This window comes from Octodon degus, unplaced genomic scaffold, assembly GCF_000260255.1.
Source record: "Octodon degus isolate 3935 unplaced genomic scaffold, OctDeg1.0 scaffold00298, whole genome shotgun sequence".
NCBI lineage: Eukaryota > Metazoa > Chordata > Mammalia > Rodentia > Octodontidae > Octodon > Octodon degus.
The window spans coordinates 1,691,746-1,702,893 of NW_004524874.1; positions in this window are offsets into that span (position 1 = coordinate 1,691,746).

An 11,148-nucleotide genomic window follows, 5' to 3' on the forward strand; every position below is an offset into this window, starting at 1 on the left:
CTGGAATCCTCAAGTACCTCCCTGACACCCTACTTCCTTAGCCCTTCACCAAGTGCCCTGCCCCTCACCTCACCTGTGCTGCTGAGGGGGTCATCCCTGGCCCATCAAAGGGCTCCACATTCCTGCTTGTCTCCTATGGTCCATAAGTGACCTGCTCAATCAAGTCACACCATTAAATATTTTAATAAAAGCCAGCTGTTCAGGTGCGTGACCTGCAGTCACAAAGGCCTTGCACTTAGTTTGCTGGTTACTTGTCATAACCTCAAAAATTTCAATAAATTTTGGGGTTGTTTTTTGGGGGTTTTTTTTGAGTTTTATTTTATTTTATTTTTTGGCATTAAAATATGTACCTTATTGCCTTTCATTATAAAAACATGGAAAAAATATTCTATATATCCTAAATACAATATACAATGCTTAGCTAGGGGTTCCTGAGATTTAGCTGGGAATATTTTATTTTAGTTTTTCATAATTTTATTGATAAGCAAATAGTGATGAGACAGTTTCAAACCAAATTGGGAGAACGGTTTCAATAATTAACACATTGTATACATTCTTCCTAGTGGTTATTTGCTGTACAAGATGCGGACATGATATCCTATTTACAAACTCTATTAGAACAAATCCCTCTATTCATTAAGAGAATATAACTATATATCTATCCTAACCATTTTTCCCATAATTTTATTGATAAACAAATAGCAATGTGACAGTTGCAAATCAAATCGGTAGGACAGTTTCAATAATTAACACAAAAAATTTCAATAAATTTTGAACAAAAGTCTTACATTGTCATTGTTTACTGGGTCCTACAAATTATGCAGCCTGTCTTTATACTGCCTATCATCCCTGAAGGTGGAGTATTGGCATCACATAGGTGAAATGGAGAAAAAGCTACAACAAAGTGACAGCAATTGTTAGACACACTAATGCCAGATGTCACTACTACATTGAACTAAGTATTCGTAGTTGTGTTTTTTTTTCCCTCTGGTACAGGGGATCAAACCCAAGGGAGCTCTGCCATTAAGCTACATCCCTGGCCCTCTTTATTTTATTTTTCTTTATTTTGATACAAGGTCTAGCCAAAGAGCCTGGGCTGCCCTCAAACTTGTGATCCTCCTGCCTTAACCTCTCAAGTAGCCAGGATTACAGGCAGGTGCCATTGTGCATGGCCACAGTTATATTTTTTAATTTGAAGGTTGCATGAAACCCTTGGGAAAATTCAAGTAAGGAGGTTATTAGAATGCCAGGCTCTTAGAAACATGTTCAGGAGAGTGTGGCAGGTGGGGATTGACTGAAAGAAGAAGGAGAGCAATAGTAAGCTCTGTCTCCCCAACACACCCAAGGCTCTGGGTCTCCATAGTAGTTTGGCTTACACGGATGTGTGCATTTGTCAAAACTCAGAAAGTGTAGAGCCAGCCAGATAGCTCAGCAGACTAAAGTGTCTGCTTAGGCAGAGCGCAGCGGCCAGGGTTCAATCCCTGGCATGCTGTGCCAGCCCCACCTCTGGAGTGCGCTGAGACAGCGACTGAGACTGGGCGTGGTGGTGCACCCCTGTATTCCCAGTGCTTGAGGCTGAAAACAGGAGAATCACTACAAGTCTGATCTATGTAGTGAGACCTTGGAGACCCTGTACTAAATACATAAAAAAGCTCTCAACAAGTGTACATTTAATATTTGTGCATATATGTATGCATATATATCAATAGAAAACCCATAAGTATTAAATTCTAATTAGTAATATGCATGCTGATACAATAAGGGAGGAAGTATACTTATGTCTGCAATTTATTTTGAAATGTATCAAAATTAGATGGGCAAAGGGATGGGTGGGTGGGTGGACAGGTGAGTGACAGATGTATACATGGCTGTGGTAATGGAAGAGCCTGAGTAATGAGAATGTAGGGCTCTATCAACATTCTTTTAATTTGTATGTGTGTATTTCTCATTTAAAAATGCTGGGGAAAGCAATTTTCAAAAGAGAAGGGCAGTTTCTCCTTGTTTTTGAGACTTACTTATGCAGAGCATTGGAGTAGCCTTGCCCGTTAGGGTGGAGCGGATCACATCAGCTGAGTTGTTTTGCTTACATTAAAAACTCGAAGACAAACAAAACAAAATTCGAAGACATTCTTTGCAGAACTCCATGTCACTCAAAAAGTTCATCAAGAATCTTCATAATGAGGAAGATTACTTGTTTTCATCTCAAGTCCACTCAGGGCCTGTGTGAGCTTCAGGCTTCAGAATTAGCTGCAACGTGTCCCACGTATGCTCTCCCCGGTGTTGTTCCTCTTTTCTTGACGTCACTTACCATTTGTGAGGGTTGCCAAGGTAATGACTAGACACATCTAAAGAGCTTAGGAGCCTAGAAGAAAGGACAACATCCTTACTTTTCCCTTTTAGCATCAAATATACAGTATTTAAAATTCATGACACATTCAGTTTGATGAAATTCTACTTCACAGTGAACCAAAACTTCACAGAACAGAAAATAACTCCCTGCCCTTGTCTTTACAGCTCTGAGTCTAATGACTACATTCACCCAAGAACCATATGAGACTTTTCTATTTACCACAGATTTCTTTTTTTATGGGAAAAGAATGTGAGGAAGTGCTGGATGCATTTCATAAAATAATTTTGGATAAACTCAATGGAAAGACCTACTGTCCCTTAAAGGCAAAGGTTTGGGGGAAAATGCAGATGTTCTCAAAAATAAAAGCAATGCAATTGTACCTTGGTAATCATGGAGGATTTGTTCTAGGACCTAATGGAGTTACCAAAATGCAAGGATGCTCAAACTGCCTATATTGAATGGCACAACGTTTATGTATGACATATAAATATACTCCTATATATTTTAAATCATTCATAGATTACTTAAAATACTTACTACAATGTAACTACAGAGTAAATAGCTATTAGATTGTATCATTTAGGGAATAATAACAAGAAGGAAAGTCTGTATATGTTCAGTACAGGAACAACTGTTTTCAAAAGATTATGATCTATAAGTGATGGAATTTATGGAGGCAGAACCAATTATGTAGGGAACTGTATTTCATATTCCCTTACAATGCATGTGTGATTTTTTTTCCAATTAAGATAGAATACCTGGAGCAATTGATCAGCATGGTTAATTGGCGTTTTTACCTGTACAGATCCATTGTATCACACCAATTATAACTTTTAATATCAATAAAAGGATTCTTACAACTTTAAACATTTAATGAGTGTGTTTTTATTTATGTGGTCAAGGAATAAATGATTGTGGGTTGTGGAAAAAACTTCACAGTTCAGTTGAATTTTGCTATGTTTTGAAATGAGTGCATTCATTTTGGATTGTTTCTGTTTAGCTTTGTTTGTGGTGACACGGATGCACATGGCCTACGTGAGGCAAGCACTCTACTACTGCACTACATCCCCAGCCCCCGTGTTCTACTTCTGTTGGCATCTCTTTAACTTCAAGATAGGCTCTTACTATAATTTACTTTTAAGTATTCATGTTTTGGCTTTATTCAAATCCATTTATTTACTTTTCAAACAAAATTGAAACCTTAAAGTCATTTTCTATGGAAATGAAGAATCCTTTTATGTCATAACAAACATTTAAAAATATTTCATATGAGATACAGGGACATTTTGTTGTTAAGGATGCTTCCCCTCTAGGCTTGCCAAGTACAAGGTATCATTAATCTATCTGTCCTGAAATACCCTTAGATTCTCTTCATAACCCAAGGTAAATCTGATATTCAACTACATCCAACTGATTTTTGAGGTCAGTTCTATTTTTTTTTCCTAAGCCACTTCATGGGCAGTATCCCTAAACTGGCTACCAATGTGTAAGATTGTGGTGTACCTCTCTCAATGCATCTTAACATTATCATATTCAAGCTTAAAATCATGTTCCAGTCTCTTACTATAGAGTTTTGTGGAAAATTCTTTGTTCTTTTACCCAGTTCAGACCTTCCTTGACTTGGCATAGTTGGGTCATTCCCCTTTCCTATTCCTCCATCACAGGCTCAGTATTCAAAAACCACTGGAATTTATTTTCTTTTCTTTGATCATTTTGAAGTTTCTCCTTTAGAAGTCTTTTATTTCCATTATATCTTCTTAGAGAGAAATTAGCATTTCATTCAAATAGATAGATGGTTTTGTATGTGATCCTTAAACGAAAGGATTAATATAGACTGGCTGATAACATCTTCATAAGGTACAGAAATTGTAGCTAGAGGAAACGGGCAGGAGAGCAGAAAAATTACAATTTGAAAAACCCTTTTTAGGTTGTTCTGGCTTTTTCCTATTTTCTGAGCCTCTCTTTTGCTTGCTGTTAAGAGTAAGAGGCCATCAGTTAATAAATAACTCATGGGCAACTTATAACAGTTAATCAATGATTGAGCCTCACTTGAGATTCTGCTTTGATGCCTGGCATGGACCTGGGAGATTTCAGGACTTGTTCCTCCCTGTGCCTTTCTCAAGTATTAATCAGCAGAGAACATGAGAAAAATAAGAGTGAGCCTCTGAGGCACTCTGTCTGCCCCACCAGACACTTGGGCTCTGCACTCTTTTCCTGGCTACCCTTCTTGTGGCCTCAGGCCCTCTGTCTGCCCTCACAAATACTACCCCAATACTAGTTGTGCATTTCTTCAACCCACCTGACTCTCCCCCACTGTGTTTGCTTGGTTCTGGCAGATTCTGCTCCCAGGGAAAGAGCCATTCACCACTAACCTCCACCTCAGAGTCTCATCCTAGCTCCCTCTGCCTCCTCCCCTTTCAATCTTCCCATCAGAGAACAGGATTAAACATAGCAACTTTTTCCACATAGATTTATTCGGCCTAGGTGGTGACACTGAGAACTCACAGAGTATTCACCTTGGGATGTGGTAAAGTTGAAAGCTATTGATCTGAAGCAAATTACTACTTAGCCAATCATTCTGAATCTGTTGCCTCTTCAGATATAGGGAAGCCAGAGAGATGGCTCAGTGGAATAAGTGTTTCCCTGGCAAGTGCAAGGGCCTGAGTTCATCCCTCGGTTCCACCAAAAAAAAAAAAAAAAAAGATATAGGGATGATAATGTTCACTACATTGGGTCATTGGAAGGATTAAATAAGATATGTAAAGATTTATAGTAGACCTTTAAAAATGGTAGGTATTACTACTTTGAGTTCATTTCTGAATTAATGTATATAATATTCTGCACATCAGTGTGCAAGTCTGAGCTAGGTTTATAAACATTAAAACAGCAAGAAAATAAATCCGTATGGCCCATAGTAATTTAAAGTAAAAATGAAGAAATAGCCCATAGCTATTGTATTTAAGCTTTTGGTTTTCATGTATGTTCATTCAACTAAGACAGATTAAATACTTTCTATTTTCCAGCTGGCTGCTAGCAATACATGGCTGAGAAGATGTTCTTCTCTGGGGACTTACAATCTAGATGAGAAGACAAACATATAAATAGCCACTTGGAGATATGTGACAAGCGCTGAAACAGCCATATTGACAATTGCTGTGAGCTGCCCTTCACTCTGCCTTGGAAAGTTTGGAAAGGCCAAAGCCCCGTCTTTGGTTCTTTGTGAGAGTCAGCAGAGCAAAGCAGATGGCATTTACACCACTGAGCCAGCAGCGGCTGAGGGCTGCTGGCCTACGAACCCCATCCAAGCTCCACACTTGTTTTGTTTGGGGATTTTGAAGATCAAGAATATCTTACATAAAAATTCAGAGTTATGATTTTTCCTGAAAAATTACAAGATCTGTCAATTGTGGGCTATAACCAACTGGATTTAGACTGGCCATTTTTAGTTTGTTTTATAACCAAACCACTTGACTCATCTACTTGACAAACTGGCTTCTATGGGCATTTGATATTTCAGCTTTGCAACCAGACTTGGGTCCAAATCTCAGTTTTGCTGCTGACTGATACTTTCGCACTCAGCAGTCACTTATTAAATGGGATAGATACTACCACCTTTGCTGTTTTGGAAAGTAGATTTCACAAGAGCACGGCTTGAATCAGTGCATCTCAAAATGTGGCTAATTTTCTGTCCTTGTCAATACCACCAACCGTATCTCTTAAAATTTACCACACACATGGATCAACTAGGTGTCGTGCAAATTGAGCTCCTTCAAAGCTATTGGACTGTATTGTCTAACACTAGTCTCATCTAGTCACCAGGCTCATGTCTATATTTGAAATGAAACTAACTGCAGTTCAGTCATACCAGGAGTTACAAGTTGAGTGTCCAACAGCCCCATGTAGCCTGGCCTGTGGCTGTCTCTCTGGACAGTACAAGTGGAAAACATTGCTATCATCCCACAAAGTTCTGTTAGACAATATTCTACCCTGCATTTTCTTAGTTCTTTTGCACTCATATAACAAAATGTCAGGGCTGGGGAGATAGCTCAGCAGTCTTAAGTGCCTGCCTGGCAAGGGCAAAGACCTGGGTTTGATCCCCAGTACTACATGCCACGCTGGCCCCAGAACTCTGAGCGCATTGTGCTGGCCACTGAAACTGAGGGTGGTGGAGCACACCTGTAATCCCAGCACTGGGGAGACTGAAACAGGAGGATCACTACAAGTTGGAGCTACATAGTGAATTTTTTTTTCCCCCCTGGGGGAATCAGGAATTGCACTCAGGCCCTTGCGCTTGCCAGGCAAGCACTTATTCTACTGAGCCATCTCCCTGGGCCTGTGGATTTTTTTTTAAAGATTTAAAAAAACATTTAAAATATCAATATGTGACTTAAAAAATAGAAACATATTTCTTATAGCTCAGGTCAGGAAGTACAAGATGAAGGTGCTAACAGAGCCAGCATTTGGTGTATTTTCCGGCTCTTAGAAAACAGATCCTAGGTGCCGGGGAGATGGCTCAGTGGAATAAGTGCTTCCCTGGCAAGTGCAAGGGCCTGAGTTCAATTCCCAGTTCCACAAAGAGAAAAGAAAACAGATCCCTGGGAGTCTTTTATAAAGACCCTAATCCTACTCATGAGGGCTCTATGTCTGGAACCATATCACCTCCCAAAGTCCCACTTCCTAAAAGCCATCACATTGGAAATGAGAGTTCAACAAATGAATTTTGGAAGAACTCAAGCCTTCAGAATGTGGCAAACATTGTCTAACAGGTCTGTCTGAGATCACATGGTTACCCGAGAATGTAATTTTATTTATCTACTGGGTTATATTGGCCAGAGTTGTAAGTCTTTAGATGTGAACATGTATAAAATTGATAAGTCAACGATCATTTTGTCCACAGAAATGATTTATATTCAACAGAAAATAATCCTGTTTGGATTTTGTTGCTGTAGAGGACACTACTCAGTTTTTTATTCTCTAATTTTATAATTTCATCCAACATTTTTCCACTAGTGAGAAGAATCTCAGCCCCCCTCAACCAATTAGCGCCAATAGGTGAAGTAAGTAAATCTTAGACATTTATTCCTATGCATTTTTTGAAATTTGACATGAACCAACTATTTAAATTTATACACTGGACAAACTATTTAACATACGAAGTCTTGATTTACTTCTTTTTTTTTTTTCCACTACCAGAGATCGAACTTGGGGCCTTACACTTGCCAGGCAGGCGCTTATGCTACTGAGCTATATCCCTGCCCCTTGATTTGCTTATTTGTTTAAAAAGAAGACATGCTTTCTAAAACAGAGTCTTTTCTAGTAGAGATCTCCATTATTCCTGAATGGAATAATGAATATGAAACTGTTAATGTAGCTGTTGACATGTAAAATTTGCAAAATCAAACTTAAGTATTTTTATCATATTATTTAAAGAATGCTTTATCAACTGGATTTCTAGATGTCTAAGCATTTCAATTCCTATTTTTGTGTAACTCCATTCCTATGTTGGAAGCTCCAGCTGTGTGCTGGGCACAGTGCCTGTCTGTGTCTCTTTGGTTTCACTCTATCTGCACTCAGCAATTGCACCCTTTCTAGAGTAATGGGAAAAGCTTTCTGGCTAGTATTCTGGCCCACAATTGTGAGAGAAACCCTTCCAGGCTGAGAACAACTAAACATCTTCTCTCAGGCACCTCTCCCTCCCCCTCCTCCTCCTCCTTCCCTTCCTGCCAGGAGAAGTCATTGACTCCAGCTTCCGGCTTGGCCTAGCAGTGTAAACACTCTCCAAATTGCCTGTGGACTGTTTTCACTGGGGTTTAACTATTTAAAGACCCTTTTCCCAGAGCAATGAATGTACTTACAAACTTCTTATTCTCTGGGTTAGAGAACCCTTCATAGAATATTTCCTCCTTTCTCTTAAGCATCCTTCCATATTCTACAAAGTTCATTTGGACTGTTCAAATACAAAACTAATTCATGCTGTTACTCATTCTGGAAATGATACCCCAATATGTTTATAGCTCAGAACCGTTTATTAAGGAACTTCTACATGAGTAACACTGAAACCATTTATCACTGAAGGAACTAGCTGATGAGAAAAAGGAAAAATTTGTTTTCTGTTTTCCACAGTTTATGCAGCCAAATGAAGAAGACTCAATCTAGAGCACAACTCAACAGTCTTGGCACGGGAACACAGCTCAGAGTTTGGTAATAAAGACATCAAAGACAGTGTTGACTTAGTGAGAGACCAAAATAGAGATGTACAAGATAGAGGTAAGAAGACCCAAAGAATGGCTTCAGCTTTATCAACACAGAAAGTTCATTTTTTTAATGTAACATCAGAATTTTGTGTGAGATGTTTGTCAGATACTGTATTTGTAACTTGGAGTGAAGTGTGTTTTATCTTCAATAAAGTAGGGTGGAAAGAGACAAAGAATTCCTGAAGTTTGGATGTGAGTTTGAGGCCTGATACTGACATCCTGCCTTTGACTCCCATCATGTGTAGCAGAGAGTTTCATTACAGAATTCATCTTCCATTGAAATTTTTTTCAAGAGCAGAATATATTTATTTGGGGTAAAAAAAGCTCTTCTCCAAGAGAGGGACAGAAGTGGGACCCGAGTGGATTGTCCCTTCATGGAAATTATGAATCATGTCTATAAATTGCCTTCAACATATCATCTCACAGTCATGTGTATGTCCTATTAGGATTTAATAATGATAGATAACTAAGTAAGTTAGGTTAATTTCAGTTCTGCATTTTCTATCTATAAAATCTGAAGCAAGTCACTTCAACTCCCTATGCCTTATCTGCGTAATGGGGTAATAGTATTTGAATGATGGAGTTATTGTGAGCATTCAACATGATTTTGTTCAAAATCAAACATGAAAAGCAGTGAGAATAGTGTCAGCTACACTGTGAACAACTCCATTAGCAGTTGTGCTGATTTTATTATTTTTTAGTATTAAGCCATTTCACTGAAATCATGCAGTTAGTTATTATGGTGACTTTTGAATATTTGTACAGAAGAAAGCATATAATGAACATGGGCATTCAATACAGGCTATTGAGTTAAATAATAAAACTCAATAATAGAGTCAGTGTCACCTCCTTAGATAGAGAAGCAAAGGGTACAAGGGTAAGAGCAACTCCATTACTTTAATATGTGATCGATGTAAAGCCAATTCTATAGGAAGTACCCAGAAATGTTCTAAACCAAATGATTCGTTCTGTGCATTAGTTTGCTGGGGCTGCTGTAATAGAGTACCACTGGGTAGCTTCAAATACTGATGTTCTATTATTTTTTCACAGCTCTTGAAGCTGGTCCCAGTGCCAACAGTGGTGACTTGCTGCGAGCACTTTCTTGGGTTTGCAGATGGGGCTTTCTCACTGTGTCCTCGCAGGGCTTTTCTTTGTGCACATATGCTCCAGGTGTCGCTTCCTTTTTTACGAGTATACTCGTCCTACTAGAATAAGTCCCCACCCTGCTCACCTCCTGTAACCATAATTACCTTCCAAAGTCCCTATTTCTAAATATTGTCAGGTTGGGCGGGGGGCTTCAACATGTGATTTTGGGGGGGACACAGTTCATCCAATAACACTGTCTGTCCCACACCTCTGTGCTGATAATTTTCAGAGCTCCTCACCACCCTTGCAGAAAGTGCAGGGGCTGGTGAGATGGCTCAGTGGTCTAAAGCACCTACTTAGAACAAGCTTCGCAAAGCACAGGGACTGCAGTTCAATCCCCCAGCACCACATGCCAGCCAGCCTGCCCCCTGGTGGGCTGAGCTGGCCACACACACACACACACACACACACACACACACACACAAATAAATAAAAATTAAAAAAAAAAAAAGAAAGTGCAGCCTAGGTCATGATGATTAGTGACGTTCCCACCGTACTTTCCAAGGGTCTCCCTTTGTTTCTTGAGTCAAAATTCCTTATGCACTCTTGACTGAGGCATGTTTGTCTGCACTCATTCTGCTTTCTGCTCTTAGCTTGCCTTTCCCTGTCTTTGCATGTCAGCATCCCAGCACCAGAGTCCATAAGCATTCTAATGCTCAGCATCCAGCCTACATGCAGCTTCCTCCAGGAAACTCATTATAATCTTCCCTGAAGGAAATTATCTCCCCTCAGCTGAGCTCCAAGAAACAACGTGTCCCTTTTTACACTTCATCCTTTCTATTTAATGTCAGTTCATGACTCAGTCCCTCTGTGTCTTTTTGGGGTGCCAGCTGGTTCTGATTTAGTCTGGCCATCTCCATAGTCCTTTCCTAGCATGGTGCCCTGTTCTGCACAGATATTCAAATGCATTTAATGAGTAAATTAAAGGTTTATTGTGCACTATGATAAACCAGGTAGAACCAGACAAGATATGAGAGACCAGGAAGGATAATCTTTGAAGTTATCTGAAAAGAAGTAAGCTTGCAAAGGCCTTCCATTATATATTCCCTATATTTCTGGGTTATTTGAATTTTCATGTCATGTATGCATTCAATTTCATTAAAAGACACAAGTTCTCTATATTTTGCCCAGACTAGCACCAAACTCTTGTAATCCTCTTGCCTCAGCCTCCCAAGTAGAGGGTCTTTATAGTGGCTGCATAATTTTTTAAAATAAAATATTAAAGCTCTTTTTTTCTGCCGGCTGGAAAGATGGCGGATATTCAGACAGAGCGCGCCTACCAGAAGCAGCCGACTATCTTCCAAAACAAGAAGAGGGTTCTTCTGGGAGAAACTGGCAAAGAGAAGCTCCCTCGGTACTACAAGAACATCGGTCTGGGCTTCAAGACCCCCAAAGAGG